Here is a 21,615-nt window from a genome sequence, read left to right as displayed (position 1 = left end):
TGGCTGTGACTCACACAGTCTGCATGAAAAAAACTGTTTCATTTTTAATCACATGACAGCACAGTGTGTTTACTTTAGATTTTTTATCTCCTGTACTGCTATTTGAACATTAACCCCTTAACTTCTGAAATAAAAGGGAATCATGACATGTCAGACACGTCATGTGTCCTTAAGGGGTTAAGGACACACATGAGGCTCCTGCATGCTCAAGCAGGCGGCTAGGAATAGACATAAGACATTATCATTTAAACATACAGTGCCATAAAGGAAGTTTAAACGTTAGATCTCTCGTTACAGGAAAAGGGTCGGGAGACTGTGTAGGTCACATGCAGGGGATGTATGCTAGGGCTGCATAAACAAAATGACATAACTCCTAAATGTCAGAGAACTGAGCAGTGAGACTCTACAGGCATGATCTATACACCAAAACTACTTCATTAACCTACAGTTGCTTTGGCACTTATAGTGTCCCATTGAGTTAGCATGATAATCGACTCCAACAAAATATATGTTCGTATCATCTTGCTTAAACATTAAAGAATATGGTTTTACAGCATTGGCATTATGACTTGGATGGCAGGATACATCCACCTTTATACCTCGACAAAATTATTCTGTGGACCTCCCCCCACCTAAGCTTCATACAGTATGGTAAAAGGTTTTGAGGGTGGTGAGATTTACAGTCCCTCCACAGAGATGAAGAGGGATAAAATGGACCCCTGGCAGTGTTAAACTGAAGATTTGTGATGGAGTGAAAGGGGCCTTACATAGGGCTTTATTTGATAATTATTATTTTTCCATTGTATTAAAGAAAAAAGTTAGAGGCTGGGAGGTGAAAATGTTGATAATTATTCATCATTGTTGATTAATAATAATCGATAATTATTAGCAGTACCATTGTTGAAGAAAATCGTTTTTGATTAGTTTTAAAGAACGTGTAGAAGAATATAAATGATATGAATGCCAGATGGCACACTACCCACAGTTGCTTATTTAATGATTGAGACTCTAGCGCTTGAAGTTCTACATGGATATTCTCCTTGAGCTGCTAAAGTGTACGCGGTTTGTTCATATACACCCGCTTCTTCTGATATCTCCAGAGGAAGTAATCGAAAGCTGAAACGTCGGGCAAGCGTGGCGGCCAATTAACCTGATACATTTTAGTTATCTCAGTTTTGATAGTAATATTTCACTATTTTTACTCATTGTTCCTTAATGAAGTTACCCATGATGAGTCTCCCAAGACTACTGATTGTACTACTAACAAATAACGTATTTACCTGTTAAATCCTCTCCTGAATTTTGGCCCATTCTGTGGACGGAAATGTGCAAATAAACAGATTAGATTACCAGATTGTTGTATATGAAAATTTTGAGTTATAACTTCCTTGTCTAAGAATGAAGAATAGGGAATGAAATGTTCAATTCAAGTAATATTTAAGAAGTCCAATATGGGTTCTGAATAAGAAGGAATCAAAGTGGAAAGCACATCGTCATATCAACAAAACAGAAAAACCTTTCTTCATTTCATGGAATGCATTTTGTTTTAATTATCGTCTCACTGGTGCCATGGAAGGAACATGTATTACTGTAGCATCACTCTAAAAGGCCAAGATTATGAGTAAATGTAAAAACTAGAAAGCAAAGACAATTGAGAGGAAGCAATTCCATTTAAATAGCTGAACTGCATGTTTGAAGATCATCATTGTCTTCCTTGCTAGCACTGGATAAAAGGACCCTTTCCTTAATCCTAATCTTACCCTGTGGGCTTCTCATTAAATTCTCTTGGAGTGTCTCTGTCCTCTGTCTGTTTCTCCATTATCCAACTAAAAGTCATCTTTTTCAGCACAGGAACCTCTAAAAACAATGTAATTACCCCCAAAAGTGTCACATGGCCCCAGAAATGTAAAAGCAGGTAATTTAAAGTCACCATCAAGGAATCTTCAAATAATGAATACAAATACAAAAAAACAAGTCCTGCGCTCAAACTCCCATCACTCCTGGGCGGCAGCCATGACTATAGTACACATCAACCTCAATACATACAGTAAAAACCAAAGAGAAAAGTTACCTGTGCTCTTCCCAAATCCCTATATTTATGTATATTTAAACATAGAAACGAAATAACCTCCATTTGTTTAAATATACATAGGGATTTGGGAAGAGCACAGGTAACTTTTTTCTTTCGTTTTTACTGTATGTATCTGGGCTGATGTGTACTATGGTCGTTGCTGCCGAGTAGTGATGGGAGTGAGCGCAGGCCGTGTTTTTTTGTATTTGTATTCACTTTTGTATCACACAGCTATGTTACAATGCTGCCGCCCATCCCATGTGCTCCCTATTAAGGGTTAATAAGCATGTAGGGTGTATATAAAAATATCCCTTTCTGTCTCATTGGAGATATTTTTGCCAGAAGCTCAAGGAAGCGGGGTGAAAGGTTAGTGTAAGACCCACCTGAGAGGTTTGCCTTGACATGGCAGGAGGGCTAAAGTCTCTCATGGCCATTGGAGTAACTAAATAACCGCCATTTTTTAAATATGCATAGGGTTTTGGGGACTTTTTTCTTTAATCTTCAAATAATGTTTATGAATAATTGTCTTATGAAAAGCAGGAAAAAAGATCCTCAGCCTGTTTCGATTAAGAAAATAATATTTTTGTCAGAATTAAATATTCGCATAAACGAAGAGCTATTCCTTCCCTTCTTATTCGTATCTGATGGTGCAGTATCTGATTCTGTGGAGTTGTCATAACCTACCATGAGAAGTACCTACTCCACTAGTACTACAACCACCAATAGGCAGAGCAGGCAGGATGGTGAGGATAGTCAGTAGCTAAAATGGGCAGATTGTACAGGAACAGGCAGAACCCTCAGCATCTGGTGAATTAAAAAACTTTAAAAAAAAAAACTTTAAAAAAAAAAGGTCCCCTTGCATATCTGGCATTACCAGTGTCACTTAGACCCCCTTTGATTTACTAATGTAGAATTATTTTACTGATTTTTAATTTATTTTTTGTTTAGTCTAGTAGGAGAAAAGATTTGATTTGCAGTGTGCTTTTATGCCACTGTTTGATCTTTGAAAATTGCAAGCATCTTCTCTTAGCAATATACACAGTGTGTGTCTTCACTGTGCCCTGCGTGAGGACTTCTCGTTCATTCTCATGAGGAGTTATTGAGCATAGATGTAGAGGGTTTGGGATTGTATATCTTTCAGTTTTCAATCACTTGAGATAGTTTAGGGTGTAATTATTTGCTGCAAAATAACACCTTAATGTTTAGAAAGAATAAAAAATATTTTTATATCTTTATATCTGAAATGCTTTTGTTTTTAAATTAATCATCTATATAATCATTACGATAAGGGTAGCAAATCCATCCTAAAGCAACAATTTAAAGGCCAGAAGAACGGACTGGGATGCTGGCATTTTTTTTCAACTCTTTTTTTAAAAATTACTTCCTGTGATTTCCTGAGTATTTTTTTTTTAATTTTTTGCATTAACAATAAGTAAGGAAATGTGATAATATCCATATAAATTATTAATTGCTGAGTCAAGCATCACAGCTGATATTCAAAGAGCTAATGAAATCTTAGACAAGCGTTACGTTCCTATGGCTGTTTCAGCTCATTGATTTCGAGAAGCCAATTATTGTGATTACATTTCCTTTCCTCATCATTATTTTTTTGACAAATATTTTGGGAGAAACTAACATGTTTTCAGTAACTTGGATCTGTAGTTTATCAGAAATAAAAATAATATTAAGTTGTATCATTACCTGTTATCAGCTTGTAGGCAAAGAAGCAAAGTGTCTGTTAACCCTTTAAGCTGCTATGTTATCATTTTAAATCAGGTTTGTTTAACCCATATCTTGACTTTATATGTAAAGCAAACCATTGGCAAACTGCTAGGAAATAGGTATGTTCCATTGGCTTCCATCATGGCTGCTACACACATAGCACTTTGTCCAATTTTCTTTATTAGGTAAAGCGACGCGTTTAATAATATCAGGGTAAAATCTTGTCTCAAAAGGAACTAAATTCTAAACATTGGGGTAATTAATTAAAATAGGAAACTTGTATAAGAACATTTGGAGAACATACTTTTCTTGTAATCTAGACCCCAAAACTAAGAGGAGACTCACCACACTTACTATACTTAAATTCCTACTCTGAATGTCTGTTAAAATGATTCTTGAATGCGTATGTGAGTAACTTTAGTAACTGTATTGATCCCATAGTAACTTTATTGATACAAGCTGTAACATTCTAATCAAAATTGTTATGCAAATCAGTGAACAGCGCTGATCGTAAAATGTGAAAAACACCTCCATTTTGCTACCTGGACCTAGGGGTAGACATCAGAATTGGTAAACATATTTAAATAAATGATGGTAGGTCATCTACTGATGGCAAGAGTGGTTCAAGCAAAATAGTGTCTGTTCCCAAAATTGCAGGAACAGTATAGACAGGGAAATATAGACATGCATAAGCAGGAAGGAGGGCTGCATTTAACTCTCCAAGAATCACAAACACTATACCTGCCATGCTACCACTTTACAGTGCTGGTTCCAAATAATGAATATAAGCACACAGCCAGCAACGTTCCTACAAGTGCATAGTTATTTGTGATAGTAAAACTCCATTAATGGTATTGGGTTGCATGTCATTGCAGCTGATATTGCATGTCCATAGTCATGTCAGTCAAATATTCTTACCCGTAGAATACTACTAGGTGGGTTGCTCTTGTTAGGTTTTTACACAGCTCTTGTCCATATTTTTCTTAGAATTCCTATGTCATATTTTCTAACAACCTTGTCTCTTTGCTCCTCCTTGCCCTGACCCCAAAGCTATATTATCCTCTCTTGCACCATGACCATTAAATAAAGACAACTTCAACATTCGAGCCCTATTACCTCTATGACCTCTGGACCAGTGTTAAAGTGACACTATAGGGTCAGGAATGCAAATCGTGTATTCCTGACCCTGTAGTGCTAAAAACACTATCTGGATCACAGGCCCCACTTACCTCCATAAATAGGGTAAAAACACACCTTTATTCAAGAAGTCTGTTCAAAATGTAGTACTTGCATAGCTGTACTTATCTCTGGATCTAGGTTTCAGCTATCATACGTTGACCTCAAACAGTGATATTCAGGATAGGCTAGTATTGCAGCTAGAGCAGGGCTCGAAATTTCTAACCATTGATGCATAGAAATTCTGTCCTTGAAAAGGAAATTCATACATGGAGAATATGCCATTGACCCCACACTTCATGTGATGATCATCAGTGTCTAAAAATCTGCACGTTAGCAACAACCAACCCAGGTATCTATAGTGGAGTACTTCAATTGCTTCAGTTTATGTTAGATTAGAACTCAATTTCAAGCAGTTTCCAATTTTTCAACAAAGTAAGAAAAAAATCCTTCTTGGCTCCATAATGGTAGTCAGATCTCTCTTTGGATTATCAATCTATTACCTTACAAATTAAAAATGATATCTCTGAATATTGAGTTTTTGCAAGTTTTCATCCAGTTGCTGTTTAACCCCTTAAGGACCAAACTTCTGCAATAAAAGGGAATCATGATATGTCACACATGTCATGTGTCCTTAAGGGGTTAAACATCGGTATAGACTTTGATAAAACACCTCTACAGGCTGAGAATTCCCCATTCTTATTGTTCTCACTGTAAAAAAATCAAATTTTCCTTAGACAAAATCTCCTTTCTTCCTGTCTAAATGAATGACCTTGTGTCCTGTGTATTGTCCTGTTTATCCCTCAGATGCATTGTTTTTATAAGCAAAACAGATTTAAAGCTATTTCTATTTCTTCATAACTAAACGGTTACATTCCTTTTATTACCTTTTTTTTCAAATTCTTTATTTTTGTCATGCATCGATACATCATGGATATCACATAATTTACAATGGTAGAAGTCAGAGATAGTAATATCATAGAGTATGATTGACTGCACTTTTTTGGAGATGGTATGTAGGTGCCAGTGTGCAGTCTTTAGGCCTGAGAGCAGAGGTCATCCGCTACACTCCCAACCCAAGTAATATTTAGAGTCTGTGTATCTTTTTAGGAGCACCGAAGCACCAATTTTAGGGGACATCAGCAGCCCCAGTAGTCACTGGCATTGCCATCTGCAAACTTCTGGCTCTGGGTGAGTGGAAATGTAATTTAACAGTGAATATACTACATAGCCTGCAGGAGATGTGCTGACATGCAGCCAGCCAGCATTTTATTTTTTTATTTTTGTAGCCGACCTCTGCATTTTTTTCTAGTGCTGTGATATCCTATAATATCATCCTTCAATTTCCTGCAATTGCACAGCATATTCAAGGTGTCTTATCATTGATTTATAAAGATGCAAAATTATGTTTTCATCCCAAGAATTAATGCCCTATTTTATACATGACAAAACTTACTGGCCTTAGCCACTGCTGATTGACGTTGCACATTGTTGACCAATTTCTTTTCTATAACAATTCCCAAATCCTTCTTATGTGCTATTATCCCTAATTCACTACCATTTATAATGTACATTGCTTGTGCACTCTTTAATCCAAAGTGTATAACTTTGCATGTTTCTACATTAAATTTCATCTGCAATTTGAGTGCTCAGCCCCCCAATTTTTCTAAAATCCTCTGCAGGAAAGTAATATCCTGCTTGCATTGTATTACTTTACCATGTTTTGTGTCAACTGCAAGCAGTGAAACGTTGCTTTCAATGCCTATTTCAAGATCATTTATAAAAATAAATAAATAAATGTTGAATAGAAGTGGTCCAAGAACAGAGACACCACTTACCACGCTTGACAATTTACCATTAATTATAACTCTCTGTACTCCATATTTAAGGCAATGTTCTACTCAAGAACAAGAATTTTCATCTAGACCAATTTCTTGTAGTTTGAACACTAAGCTATTGGGTGGATCCGTGTTCAATGCCTTGGCAAAATCCAAGTAGATGACTGTTGGGAATAATGCACTTTGCAATAATGACCCAGAGCTAAGCTACAGATGACCGGCTGGTCAGTCTGTTTAAAATTGGTTAACATGTCAACTATTTGAAATAATATACTTTATCTATATCCAATGCTTAGTGAATATACCCCTAGACAATTAAGAGCTGTAGAACATCATGTAACAAGTAATAGATGTTATATGCTGTAGAACATCATGTATCAAGTAATAGGTGTTAAGAGCTGTAGAACATCTTGTATCAAGTAATAGGTGTTATAGCCTGTATTCTTCTGTCTGTCGGCCTTATTTCCTGTTTTTCTCCCGTTGATCATAACTGCATAGTAATGTGGAATTTAGAACTGAGTAGTAAATATCTTTAATTCTCAGTGCGCATGCATATTAATTTGAAGTGCGTAGTTATATTGAAATGTAGCTTTGAGCACGGCCCGGACATGAAAGCTTGCTATAGGTTAAGATGTTAAGATAAGATAGATGATTTTGTTAGGATTAGATATTGCTTGTAATTACCACCCCTGTTTCCTTTTAAACATAAACTGGAACAAAGTTTATGTTGTCTAAACTGATTTCTTTATTCTCCTTGAAAGACTTATTCTATTTTTCTGAACTATGCTGAACTATTGAACTATTTCTTTATTTTATTTTTGTAGAGTTAGCCAGAGAGAGAGGAAGTGTTAGCTGATGTATTATAACTAAGAACCCTGTCTTTAGTGAATTGAGTGCGGTACCGTTTCCATTTTTGCAATCTGATTATTGACATGACCTGATTATTGTTATTAACAATATTCTTAACAATTCATTCTTAAATATTATCCCTTATTAACTCTTCCAATACTTTCCCAGCAACAGAAGTTTACTATACAGGTCTATAATTCCAAGGCAACATTTTGCACCATTTTTGAATATAGGAACTACATCTGTCTTCCTTCAATCCTCAGATACATTTCCTGAAGGAAATTAATTCTGAAATATTAAAAACAGAGGTTCACTTATTTCCACACTTAGCTCCTTAAGTACTCATGGGTGAATCCTGTCAGGCCACAGAACTGTGTTTACATTAACTTTCGTTAGTTGCTACAACACGTTTTATTTTGTTTTCAGAATTTATGTACTTAAATTTTTTTTTTATTTAACTTGTTTCTTTAATATTTATTACTTGATGATAAATACTTGGAAGTGTACCTTTATAATATTTGTTTGAAGGTATTCCATTTATCCTCCCTGTTTTTTCACTAAAGAGTTTACGCCAGTCAACATGTTGTAATCTTTTCGAAATTGGCCGATTGAATAGTTTTATTATACACCCCATGTGTATTTTATTGAGTTCTTTTCAAGATACATCATATTGTGATAAGTGTTTCACGAGTGCTCCCCTACTTGAATGTCTGTCAAAAGATTAACATTGTTTGTTAAAACCAGATCCAGACAAGCATCCTTTCTAGCTGATGCCTGCACCAGTTATGACATGAAGGTGTCATTAAACAGAAACCTTATTCCCCTTGCTGGACTACTAGTCTGTATGTCCCAGTTTATGTTCAGGTATTAAAATCTTTAGTAATTAATGTGTTACCCAGATATGCAGCTTTCCCAATTTGCTCTTACAGCTGTTCTTCTTCATCAATATAAAAATTAGGTGGTTTATAACATATATGTATTTGATCCCCTGCTGACTTTAAACATTTGCCCACTGACAAAGAATTGATCAGTCTATAATGTTAATGGTAGGTTTATTTTAACAGTTAGAGACAGAATTACCAAAATAATTTCCAGAAAAATGCTTGTCACAAAAGTTATAAAATGATTTGCATGTCAATGAGTGAAAAAAGCATTTGACCCCTTCGACATAGTACTTGGTGGCAAAACCCTTGTCGGCAATCACAGAGGTCAGACGTTTCTTGTAGTTGGCCACCAGGTTTGCAAACATCTTAGGAGGGATTTTGTCCCACTTCTCTATGCAGATCCTCTCCAAGTCATTAAGGTTTTAAGGCTGACGTTTTGAAACTCGAACCTTCAGCTCCCTCCACAGATTTTCTATTGGATAAAGGTCTGGAGACTGGTTAGGCCCCTCCAGAACCTTAATCACTCCAGAGATGGTATTCTCAATGTCAAAAGGGGTTAAACTGATTGTATGGAGGTCAAAAGAGGTTACAACCTTTGAAGCTGAGACCCCCACAGAGGTCAGATGACAGAAGGGGTAGTGTGAATAGCATAGGAATGTGAAAATGATTTTTAAAAGCCTGAATGTCTAGCTGGCTTCAGCCATTTGGCTGTACCTTGTAATTGTTGAGCCAATCTCTGTGATATGTTAATGGCCATTAGCCTTGTTCCAGTATCATATGCAAATGAAGGGAAAAAAAACATTCATATTTACCCACAGAATAATTATTATTTTTGTTATATTTGGAATGCGACAAGTGTCATCAAATTAATGGCCTAAATTAAGCACAATGGGTCGCAAGTACGGCATACGACATATCTATAGAATTGGAAGATAATAATAAATTAGTAGATACAATTATTATTATTTCTGTGGCAGGTACATAAGAGAATATAGAGCCAAATGTTTTCATTTGGATTGATGTGGATCTGGACACAAGGGGGTGGTCACTTAGGGTCTCTATAGATACACTTTAACTCCACCTCTGGGTGAGGCATGGTAATCCAGAGGGTATATCTCTAATGAGACTGAAGTGTGCATTGTACTTGCTTGGGGCCAAGATCTAATTTTGAAGTAAGTCACCATCCTCTTTGCCAGGGACCCCCTGGGCAGAAGTTTTACTTTGAAAACCTGAGCAAGTGATTTAGGACTTCTGTTATTTGATTGCTTTTGTTTTTATCTGTTGTTGGTGTAAATAATTTGTTTATCATCTATTTTTTGTATGCACGGTGACTATTCAGTTTGCTTATAATAAATATCCCTTTATTGAGTGTTGCCTTTGTCTGGTAAAAGAATCACGTTACCTGAAGAGACTAATTAGTATTTTGCAATTGCTTAGATATTGTGCTAAGTTGTATTTGGTGGGTTTTTATTATTGATTTACCTGGGGGACTAAGGCACCCCATTTATAATTTGTCTTGGTTGTGGCAGCATTAAAATAGTAATAGTTATAGTATTATGTTTAAGTGTGGGGGATTGTTAAGGGGGATTTTGTCATTATTTCTGGTCTAGTGCAGACAAATAGTGAACTTTAACTCTTTCACCACCACAACTACGTCACACACACTCTTGAAGTAGGGTGCGTCCATGACACCATGACACCACCACCATCAACATTTTCATTAGCATTACTGGACAGAGTTGTGGTTTAGAGGCTAGTTTTGTGACAGTGTCCACTGACACCAATGCAAATCCACCAGCATCTTCATCAGTCACAAGGTGAAAGGTTGCCGTTACATGATTTTGCAAATGAAGAAAAGTACCTCGAAGAAGGAGAAGGCCAACTTGTAAAGTGTTTGTTTATGCTGCAAGTGACTAGGAGGAAAGCATCACCCAAGTAGTGCTAGTATGAACCAATATCTGAAAAGACACCACATGTCTATTACTTGAGGGAAGAAACAGAAAAAAAAGTACTAGAGCATCCAGCAGGTGTCTGATTCTGCACAGTTGTAATCCTCCTCTGCTACTACTAGTACCACAACCTTTAGGCAGAGCAGGGTTGATATTGAACCCCTCATCATTCGGTGAATTAAAATAATAAAAAAATAAAAATAGTAAAAATGTGTTTCCTGCTTAGCAGAAAACAGCAGTGTCACACCCACTTTGATTCACTAATTTAGAATTGTTTTACTGATTTGTGATTTTTTCATTTTTTATTTATTTCTAGATTTAAGATGAATTATTTGATTTGCAACCTGCTTCTGTGCCGCTACTTGTGCTTTTGAAATTGTAGCCTTTTACCTTGGTGATATACACAGTGTGTGGCAGTTTACTACACTGAATGTGGTGGGTCTTTTTACAAATATTTGTAGGACAAAATATTCTAAAATGTGCAGTGGTTAGAAGCTGAGGGCACTGTGCTCTTTCCACACTGAAGGACAGTCACTCATGCTACAGACTGTGTATGGGTAAGGTTTTGTTCTTGTAAGGGTGAATGGGGTGAGAGGGGGTCAATTTCCAACTGACTTTTTTCCTTTACTGTTTGATAAGTCCCCCTTTTCAACTCAATGACACCTGCTACCAATTTTCATTAATACAATATAGCAAAAAGGAAAATATTTTACAATCAATCATTATAAAACAAGGTTCTCTCACATATAATTTTTTATTTAATCCAGAGATATAAATATCTAATTTTGTCAACTCAGAATTGCAATTGTAAAACTGGTGATGGCTACACATTTTTGCATAGTACCACACTTATAGGAGCCTTTTCTTCTACCTCCCTGACTTGTCTAATTTATTTTCCTCAGCTTTTTCCATTGAACAAAGTTTTGACAAGCTGATCCCCAACATTCTTTTGGGACAAAGTGAACATGGAATCAGCTGAATATAATTTTTGTCTTGCACACACGTCTGTTGAACAGACTGGGTCTGGTCAAACAATGAGCTGCACTTGGTCAAGAGACTTCTTAGAGCAACGATTGTGAGGTTCAAAAATAGTAGTGAAGAGGGAAAGGTCTGGGGCTCAAAAATATCCCAAAATGTCTAAAATCAAATTGAAAGAAATAATAACTTGTATTGAGGACAGAAACAAGTACACTGCCCAAGCAGCAGGACTGAGAGTTATATTAGTTTAAATAGAGTGCACTTGACTGTGATTTGATGATTCATGAATGCTGATGTCACATTGTCGATGAACACATATGTTCCATGGACTTCTTCCCACATATCCTTAGAAGGATTACTCAGCACATACATATTTACACACTACATGCACCTCTCTCTTGGGCCACAATAAGGTGAAAAAGGGTGTACATATACATTTGCTACATCATTTGATGGATAATTTTACTGAAAAATTAAGGAGTTAAACCCAAGTATTGTTCTCCAGAAGATCACAGAGATCTATCAAATGGGATAATCTGTTAATATTTGTTTTGGGGATTCTTGTTTATATTTATATAACACCACTATATTCCAGGGGACACTAAAATGGATGAATAAGACACATAAGTAAATGTAACAAAACAATCTTGACCTACAGGGACAATAGTCTAAATGAACAGGGTTAAATTGATGATCGGTAATACTAAGTAGCCTCTGTGTGTGCATGGACACACCATGATCACACAATATGTCCACACATAAAAAAGAACTCATTGTTCTCTCCTTTTTCCAAATAGAAAACTAATAAAGGACAATGTGAGTAACATTGAGATGAATTATGGAATTAAAGAAAATTAAAACAACTGCTCGAAAAATGTTTCTAAGCAAGAATATAACATTAATTATGTAAAGGAAAATTGCGCTAAGTACATGCAGATTAACTTTTCAACAGAAAGAGATGAGAATTTTGCAAAGAATAAATTAACAACCTCGTTGAATGGTTAAACAATTAAAAAAAAAACTGGTTTACTTAACAATGTATTTTATATTTGTACGCAAGGGAGACCAATCATACTTGTAGCACTTATCATTATATGTATCTTTCAGAGAAGTGTAGTAACATATTAAAGAACACATTTTAAGAACCTACTAAATAAAATTTCAAACATCAGTTAAATACAATGGGGTCCGTTTGATAGGTTTTATGGTGAAGACACTGCATTTTCACAACGAAATGCTGTTCACTAGGTGGCGTAACTAAGCTGATGGCAGCAAAACAGATCCAAAGGAAACTATAGAACTGCTATTACCTGTTCTGAAGATTGTGTAACAGTATTTTATTTGTAAAAGTAACGTGTTTTTGGATGAAATACAGTTTTTTCTTTACATGATTTCCCTCCACTCCTCTCACACAGAGTGGAGAAAAAGGTGAACTAATCATCGAGCCATCCCAGGTAATCACTGGGTGCATTGAACCCTGACGTATTAATTTTGTTTAAATACAGAGAATCTTGCACAGCTACTTGAAATCACCTGCCATGGCAAATAAATATAGGTATATGGTTGCACCACAAAGTACGCAAAAATCATTGGATCCTACAGTAATTTTAACAAGAGAGATAAACATTCCAACTACAATACTGACTGCTTGAGACTCTTCTCAAATTTATGCTTCTTGTGGTCACTTCCAAAGGAACACCTGGAGTGAAGGAGCAGGGTACTCAACACAAAAGGAATTTGGTTTGAAAACCTAATATACACAGAAAAAAAATGGATTTTGGGGTGAACACAGAAGGTGAATTTCTTAGTAGTGGTCTTGTGGAAAGATCACAATATATGCACCATGCAGATTAAGGCACAATAAATAAAGGTGTCAAGCTTTCGAGACTATTTAAAGTCTTATCAATCACATCATATGGCTATACCTTGATATGCCCACCATTGCATGAATGTATCACAATATCAGTAGTTTGTACACTAATTTTAACATGAGAGGTAAACATGCTAACTGCAAAGCTTACTGTCTTAATAATCTTTTTTAAAGGTCACCAACCGCTATGGATAGGATGAGGGTAAGTACTGTGAGTGTGCACACACACAGTTACGCTCAATGAGTGCATAGAAACATAGAAACATAGAATGTGACGGCAGATAAGAGCCATTCGGCCCATCTAATCTGCCCAATTTTCTAAATACTTTCATTAGTCCCTGGCCTTATCTTGTAGTTAGGATAGCCTTATGCCTATCCCACGCATGCTTAAACTCCTTTACTGTGTTAACCTCAACCACTTCAGCTGGAAGGCTATTCCATGCATCCACTACCCTCTCAGTAAAGTAATACTTCCTGATATTATTTTTAAACCTTTGTCCCTCTAATTTAAGACTATGTCCTCTTGTTGTGGCAGTTTTTCTTGCCCGTGAGCCTTCTTCCCTCAATTGACATTCTATTTCTCCACATACCATTAAGGAATCAATCACTAACACACATCACTCAAACTCAGTTACTCTTCCTGTTGCTAGCCTTGCACTGACATATACACAATGTCCAAATAGAAACCAGATTGGCTACCCAATATCAGGCATTATTGCAATGCCAACTACGAGTTGTCAAATTTAGATTACTAGTAAATATATACTAGTGGCCAAAATTGGGGACATCTTTTGGTAAATTTGTGTTTCAGAGGTTTGATGGCTCATAACTTCTTCCTTTTCTAGAATAATATCATAAAAAAATGATAATATATCATTAAAAAGGCAATTTAGTACTACAGAATGTAATGCATTTCACCTTATTTAAAATACAAATAATGGTAAATTATGTTGTACACAGGAAACCTTGATAATAGTCTGAAAAAATGTTGACACAATGACAGCCTTACAGTGTTGTCCCATGGAATGAACCGAGTGTTTTGGTCCATCATCCTGTCCATTCTAGCAGTGCAATATGATTTCCCTGAAACCACTTTTTTCACACAGCAGCAACATGACAAGGAGCTGGATGCTATAGACTTTGTTAACCTAGAGAATATGCTGTGCTGAAGACTTCAGTTTTGGCTGAAATATATAATTGATGTATTGTTTGCCATTTACAGTAAGATCAATACCATAATATTTGCCCACACCTTTTGCTGTCATACAACCCCAGATCGTATCACTAACTGGATGCTTCATGGTAGCTGTAACGCATTCAGACAGCAAACCTTCTCCAATTCTTTTTCTTACATATTCCTTTAAATACTGATATTTTGGTCTTGTCACTCCAATGATTCTGTTTTCTTAGTCCATTTTAAACTCTTCCTTCAGTGTTTGGAAGATAGAAATAGATTTTTTTTTCTTTGAATTCTAGAATTTAAATAATTTATTTGAATCTGTGTCTAACAGTCCTTGCAATTCATTTTGAATTTGTATGTACAAATATACGGGTAGTCTTTATTTGGAGGACAAAAGTCAAGACTTTGACTGTCTTCACATTTGTACTCCAAAAAAAGCCTGCCTTTGAAAAAAACATCAGATGTACCCAGTGGTGTATTTTGGATCTGTGCTGCCCTAGGCATGATGGAACTCGAGCACCCCCTTATTTACATTTGCCCCACCCCTTCCTGTCAATGCCACATCTCTTCCTGTTAAAGACTAACACACACACACGTTGACTGACATACACACACACACTGATTTGACACAATCTGACAGACACATACAATCACTGACTCACTCACAGACACACACTGACAGACACACACAATCACTGACATACACACACAATGACGCAGACACACACACTCACTCACTGAAACAAACACACACCCGCTCTCACACTGACAGGCATACACAATCACTCAGACAGACACACACACACACACACATTCACTGACATACACACTCACTCACTTACTCACTCACTCACAGACACATACTGAGAGACACAGACAATTGCTCAGACACACAGGCTCACTGACAGACACACACACTCACAGACACACTTACAGACAGACACACACAAACACATATTTCCTCCTCCCCCCCCCCCCCCCCCAACACTCACGGATAAAAAAATTTCTACCTACCTTTGGGAGAGCTGGATGGATGTTTTTTTACCTGGGGTCCAGTGGGGCTGCTGGCCAGGCTGCTTTGGCAGGGAGGGAGGCAGGTGTGCAGGCAGTTGGGTGGCTAGCTGAATTCCAAGGCGGGCGGTGAGGGAGCGCTGATTTGTGAGCTCTCTCTGCTCAGCTCCCTCACCCACCGCAGAGTGATGCCGGGAGCCGGAATATGACTTAAAGAAAGGAATAGGAGGAAAAATAGATGCACAAAGGGGCTTGGGGAAATAAGAGACCAGCCACACCAGTCTGCCAACCAGCCACTGCATTCTGCCAATGCAGCCAGCCTGTCTGTCAGCCAACCACAGCAGCCAACAAACAACAGTAATTAGGGTGAGAATCGCCAACTTGGGCTGGGTATTAAAGAGCTAATGGATAATAGAGAATGAATTTACTAAATTGTGAATGGGGACCAGAGTGTTAGAGAGACCCCTCTCCAGGGCCCATTAGACTCCAATGTAGTCTAAAGAGGCATTGAGAGAACTATTTCTCAGATACAGTTTGTACAATTTGTACAATAAATATTCTTGAAAACATAAATAACATTGGGAATGTTTTTTACATTTAAAGTTGGGGTGCAGGGGGTGGGCAAATAGAGGACCCACTCTGGGTGCCATATGCTCTAGGTACACCCCTGTTTATATCGATTGCTGTTAGCAATATGGGTTTGATTTACGTTGCTTGATTTTAAACTGTAGCCCTAAACACTAAAACTATTTCATCTTAATTAAGTCATTTTGGTGCATAGACACTGTCTTTTTTCTGACCATGTAAAATACAGATTTTTATGCAAGAAGGAAACATATATATATATATATATATATATATATATATATATATAGATATATATATATATGTTATATTTCTCTGATGCTGCCCCTATAGTGGCTGACAATTATTTTCATGCTTGTTGGCAGGATAACCACAAACACTCGTAGTGATCAAGAAGCATTGGATTCAATGCATCAAAGAGAAGTGTTAGATTAGCGTAGTGCAGTGATTACAGCATTAGTACCCTATGTCTGCAATACCTCTATATGAGAATAATGGGATTATGCAAAAATCATCTTTGCTGACAATTCCATCAGAGGTTACTGCTTGGAGACTAATCCCGCGCTGGAATAAAGCTGAATTTTAAAGCTATTTTTAACTTTTTTTTTTTTTTTATCAAATCTAAACACTAAAACGAACACTTTAATATAAAGATAATGTTAATATTGGTTCCCAAATCAATCTTCATGACCCACCAACAATAAACGATGCATGTATTTCCCTGTTTAATTCCAATGGAAATCCTGAACAAACCTGGACTGCTGAGGACGTCTTTACATTTGCAGTGCATGATGGGCTGTCTGTCATTGATCTCATAGAAGTGTAACATATGTAGAGATACAAATTATTTGAGTGCAAAGTATGTCTTCCACACACCTCCAGAATTTAATTTCAGCAAATGATTCCAAAAATAGAACTTTTTCTGACCACAAACTGTGCTGATACATAACAAACATATATATTTTTTATAGGTCTTTACACACACAATAATAAATCGTCCTTAATGTCATATCCAGGCACAGTGCTGTCAAAATAGCCCGTGCACTATAGCCATGATACATTGTAACAAACATAAAAAAGCAGAACCATTCACTGTTGCAGTCACTCATCGCACTGTACGTTTGTTCATTTTTTTCGATATTACTGAACACATATAACTAAAATATGGGTAACAGTTGAAAATATGAAAATAATTGCTATGTATGAGTCAAAGCTAAGAGAAGCTTATTTTAATGGGGTCAAGGTTATTGCTTTTAAACACGTCTAATTACAACATAACTGTGATAAGTTACTTTATGAGTAATGTAGATCATGTCAAATAAATAGACTTCCTTTTTTTTCAGAAAAGTGAGAAGAATCTTGCAAGAAGTCTGACGAAATCTACTTAGATATATAAACAACTGTAAAGGAGCAACCGGTTGTAAAACACTTATATTCTAGAATTATTTTAAAAAACAAAATGCACTTCTAATAACTAACAAACACACACTCACACTCACACACACACAAACACACACACACACACACACTCACTGATTTTTATACATATCCCTGTATATACAAAACAAATGTATGCCTCACTTCACCCCCCACATATTACAGACCCTATCCCAAAATGCACCCCAGTAGACACAAACACACACTCACTTTATCCCCAGCACAGACACACAAAATACATTCCTTACACACACTGCATCAACAGCGCACAAAATACATTCCTTGCACACAACGCATCCCCTACACCCTTTGCATCCAGTCCCATACAACTAAACACACTTTATTCCCTATGCACACCTCATCACCAGCACACACAATACATTTCTTATACACTCTACATCCCCTACACACAAACATCGCCAGTAAAAACACACTATATCACTACACACACATACATCATCTACAAACAGATTGCATCCTCTACACAAACACACTGGATCCCATAAACACACTGCATATCACTACACACACTCTCACTCTAAAGCACCTAGCCACACATTCTACACCTCAAACACAAAACAAACAGATGTATTTATACATACTACACTACACACTCTTAGCACACATGCAATCCCACAATCGGTCTTCGGTGACCCTGTACCACTTTCCTGCCCTTGTGCCACTTTGTCCTCTGCTATCCAACTTATGGAGACACCAAAGACAAGTCGCCAGCAATTGTGAGGTTTATTAAAGTGGAACTGTATGATACAGACATACATAATTCACATTACTGTGTGTTTTATAGCTACAAGCTCTGTGATACACTACTCTGCACATTATCACAACATTCTGTGCTTTTCTGTGTAGGTGTGTGTCTACTGCCTGTGTCTGTCAATGCCAGTGTGTCTCTGTGAGTACCTGTCTGTGTCCACTGTCTGCAGCTATGTTTGCCTGTCTTGTACCTGCCTGCTTCTGTCTGTGCCTGTGTGTGCTTCTGTATGTCTATGTGTGCCTGTATCTGTCTGTGTTAAGGTTTGTGCAGGTATATCTATGTGTGCTTCTGTAAGTAACTGTGAGTGTGTCAAGTGGCATGTTAAGTAGTGGAATTGGGGATTGGCAAGGACCAGGGATGGTACTTTAATAAGGGATCATCAAATTATTTTGGAGCTTAAGCCCTGGATGTTTTTTGACCATAACCATGCCTATGGCTGTAGTGGTTATGGTGATTGGAGTGTTGCTTTATAGATATTGATCTTGGTTGGCTCTTGTTTAAAATATAAAGGTAATATAATGTTACTATGTTTGTTGTATTAGACACATTTCAGAAAAAGGTCTGGATCTCTAAATTTGGAATTGTATTTCACAAAAATCAAAAGGTTTTGACACTTGCTGGAGAGAGAGGACTTCTATCCGGGAGGGGGGGGGGGGGGGGCTATTCACTAAACACATAATTCTAGCAAATTGAAATCTAAATGGCATAATCTAGCCTAAAATAGCCAAACTGTTATTATGTTGAGAGGCAAGATTTTCCAAATCAGTTACTTTATCCCGCATTTTGTAATTTGGATTTCAATCTTCTAGAATTCAAACGACTATTGTACAGTGTAAATCAGTCTGACAAAATGTGCAGATTTTAATATGCCTGCCTTGTAAAAACTTCTCTGTGCTGAATGGGATCTCTGTGATTTGACAGTCACAGAAAGTCTGGATGGGTTAAAAGATGATGGTGCTCCCTACCATTCTGTACCTCTTCCACACATTCCAAATATCTCTGCCCTTGAATGTGATTCAGAGGTTTCAGGGACTCCTCAACTCACGTATCTGGAGGCAGAGACTGCCATGGATGGCGGTCAAGACTGTGAGGCTCCCGGTGTCCATTGCAGGACTGGTAGTTCCAGATCTAAAACACTACCAGAATATACATATACAAAACGTATGGTAAAAAGATGGAAAATATAAAAGGAGAAAATAAAACCATACTTAGTGTAATATTATATAAACAATAAAATGAAGCACTTTAAATGATTGCACTCACAAGAAATTGGATATAAAATCATCTTATAGGTGCCTCCTCTGATCATTTTGGTGGGCTGGTAGTCTTCTTCTCTCCTTGGCATTGCCCAGTATAAGAGTTGGACTAAAGAATCCGGGAATTTAGATTAGATTGCTTTTATTGTAGCAACATATAAATTAGTAAAAAATTTAATTTAAAAAAAAAAGTTCCAAGGCAAGTTCCTACGTGTTTCGTTCTCATAAGCTAGAACTTTCTTTAATGGAACAACGCCCCTCCGACTGGCTCCCATATATACACTGCAACTCTTCAAACAGGATCTAAGCCTTACATAGTGACAAAATGACAATGTAATTTTCATATCACAACTTTTAGATAACAGGATCTAAACCTTACATAGTGACAAAAGGACAATGTCATTTTCATATCACAACTTTTAGATAACAGGGGGCTTAAACTATTCCCTATATTAATTAACAAATGTCATGTTCCATTGAGTGAAATATTCACATAGATAAGGATTAAAACCATACTCAAAACACAGTTTGGGGACAAAAGGCAAACACAATAAGGTCTTTAAACGTCTGTATGTTAGGACCAACAAGGGGAAAAGGCCTCTCTCGATTTGCTATAACGCTCTATTGGCATTCATAGATGACAACAAATTGCCTTATTTGGAATGAAGGGAAAAATAGTGTCACACTCACTACAGATGGAATGGGATTGTGTGTTCCATAGAACCAGAATAATATCCCAGTGCTTGAATCATTGGGAAACACATTTCTGGCTCCTTATGAGATGGTATATAATGCCAGCTAGATTGACAAAGGCATTCCTCTTGTATAACATCTATGGTGGAGAAACGTGTTCCCCATCCAACATCACCTAGTCATGCCCAGCATTGGAAAGCTATTGGAGGGAGGTGCATGATCTCATAAAAGTCTGCACAGGTCTTCCCTCAGTGTTCTTGCTAAACATGTTTTCAGAGAAAACTGACGCACTTAAACAATGTATGGCCACTCATATACTGACAGCAGCAAATTCAAGTACAGCGGGCCACTGGAAAAATAAAAAACCTCACCCTTATCTATCTTCTTAGATAAACTAAAACAGACATGTGTGTATGAGAAAATGTCTGCAAGGATTTTAGGTAAATACACTAATAACCAGTGTGCGAGGGGTGGGAGGAAGCACCAGAAATAAAGAGTAAACTTACCCTTTGGGTGATGAATAACGAGGGAAGGGAGAAACTGGGGCCTGAGCAGGAATGGATCTTTTTTTATGTTATGTTCCATTTTGGAATGTTGATGTTCTGAGTTACTCAAGATACGAGATACATTCAGACTTCAGATGGACGAGATATTACAATGAATGTGAAGTGTGAAATTTCAATAAACATGCACTGCAACTTGAACAATGTGAGCAACTACTGAGAAATAGTGTAGAGACGACAGCTATATTAAATAGAGCATTTTGGAGTTGAGTATGCACTGTATCAGTTGGATGCGTGTATATCTATGTGTCTCTGCAATGTGAACAAAACCAACAAACACTAAATTATGGATAAATTATGGCAGAACAAACACATAGCACAAAATCTAGGTTTTATTTTGGTTCAGAAGTTGGACAATGGCCTCCATCCACAAGGGATTACAATGTTTCTCTGGTTAAGAAGTTAAAGATCAATAAAACCTGGTGGTACAAATGACGCATGACATTGTCTACTTAGAATTAGATTGAGATCTATGGGTATCGCTCCAGAAATTGGAGATGATCAATAGCCTTGGCAAAATGCAGGACAAATGGGTGAAACAACCACCCACGTAAAATGAAGAGATGCTAATGTCAGGCTTTGAAAGTCGTAAGTCAAAGTCACGCTAGGAAGCCGTCTGGAAGACATTTGTGCCATTCACAGCAAAACATTGTATTTGTCTTGTGTTCGCACCAGTGTTGAAAGATTTCAAAAATTGTATACATTGCGGGATGTGATATTTTCTTAACCACTAAAGTAAGAACTGTCGGAAATTCACAGTGAAGTCAAAGTGAATTTAAAT

This window comes from Pelobates fuscus, chromosome 12, assembly GCF_036172605.1.
Source record: "Pelobates fuscus isolate aPelFus1 chromosome 12, aPelFus1.pri, whole genome shotgun sequence".
NCBI lineage: Eukaryota > Metazoa > Chordata > Amphibia > Anura > Pelobatidae > Pelobates > Pelobates fuscus.
The sequence above is the reverse complement of the archived record's forward strand: the minus strand, read 5'-3'. Positions refer to the sequence as shown.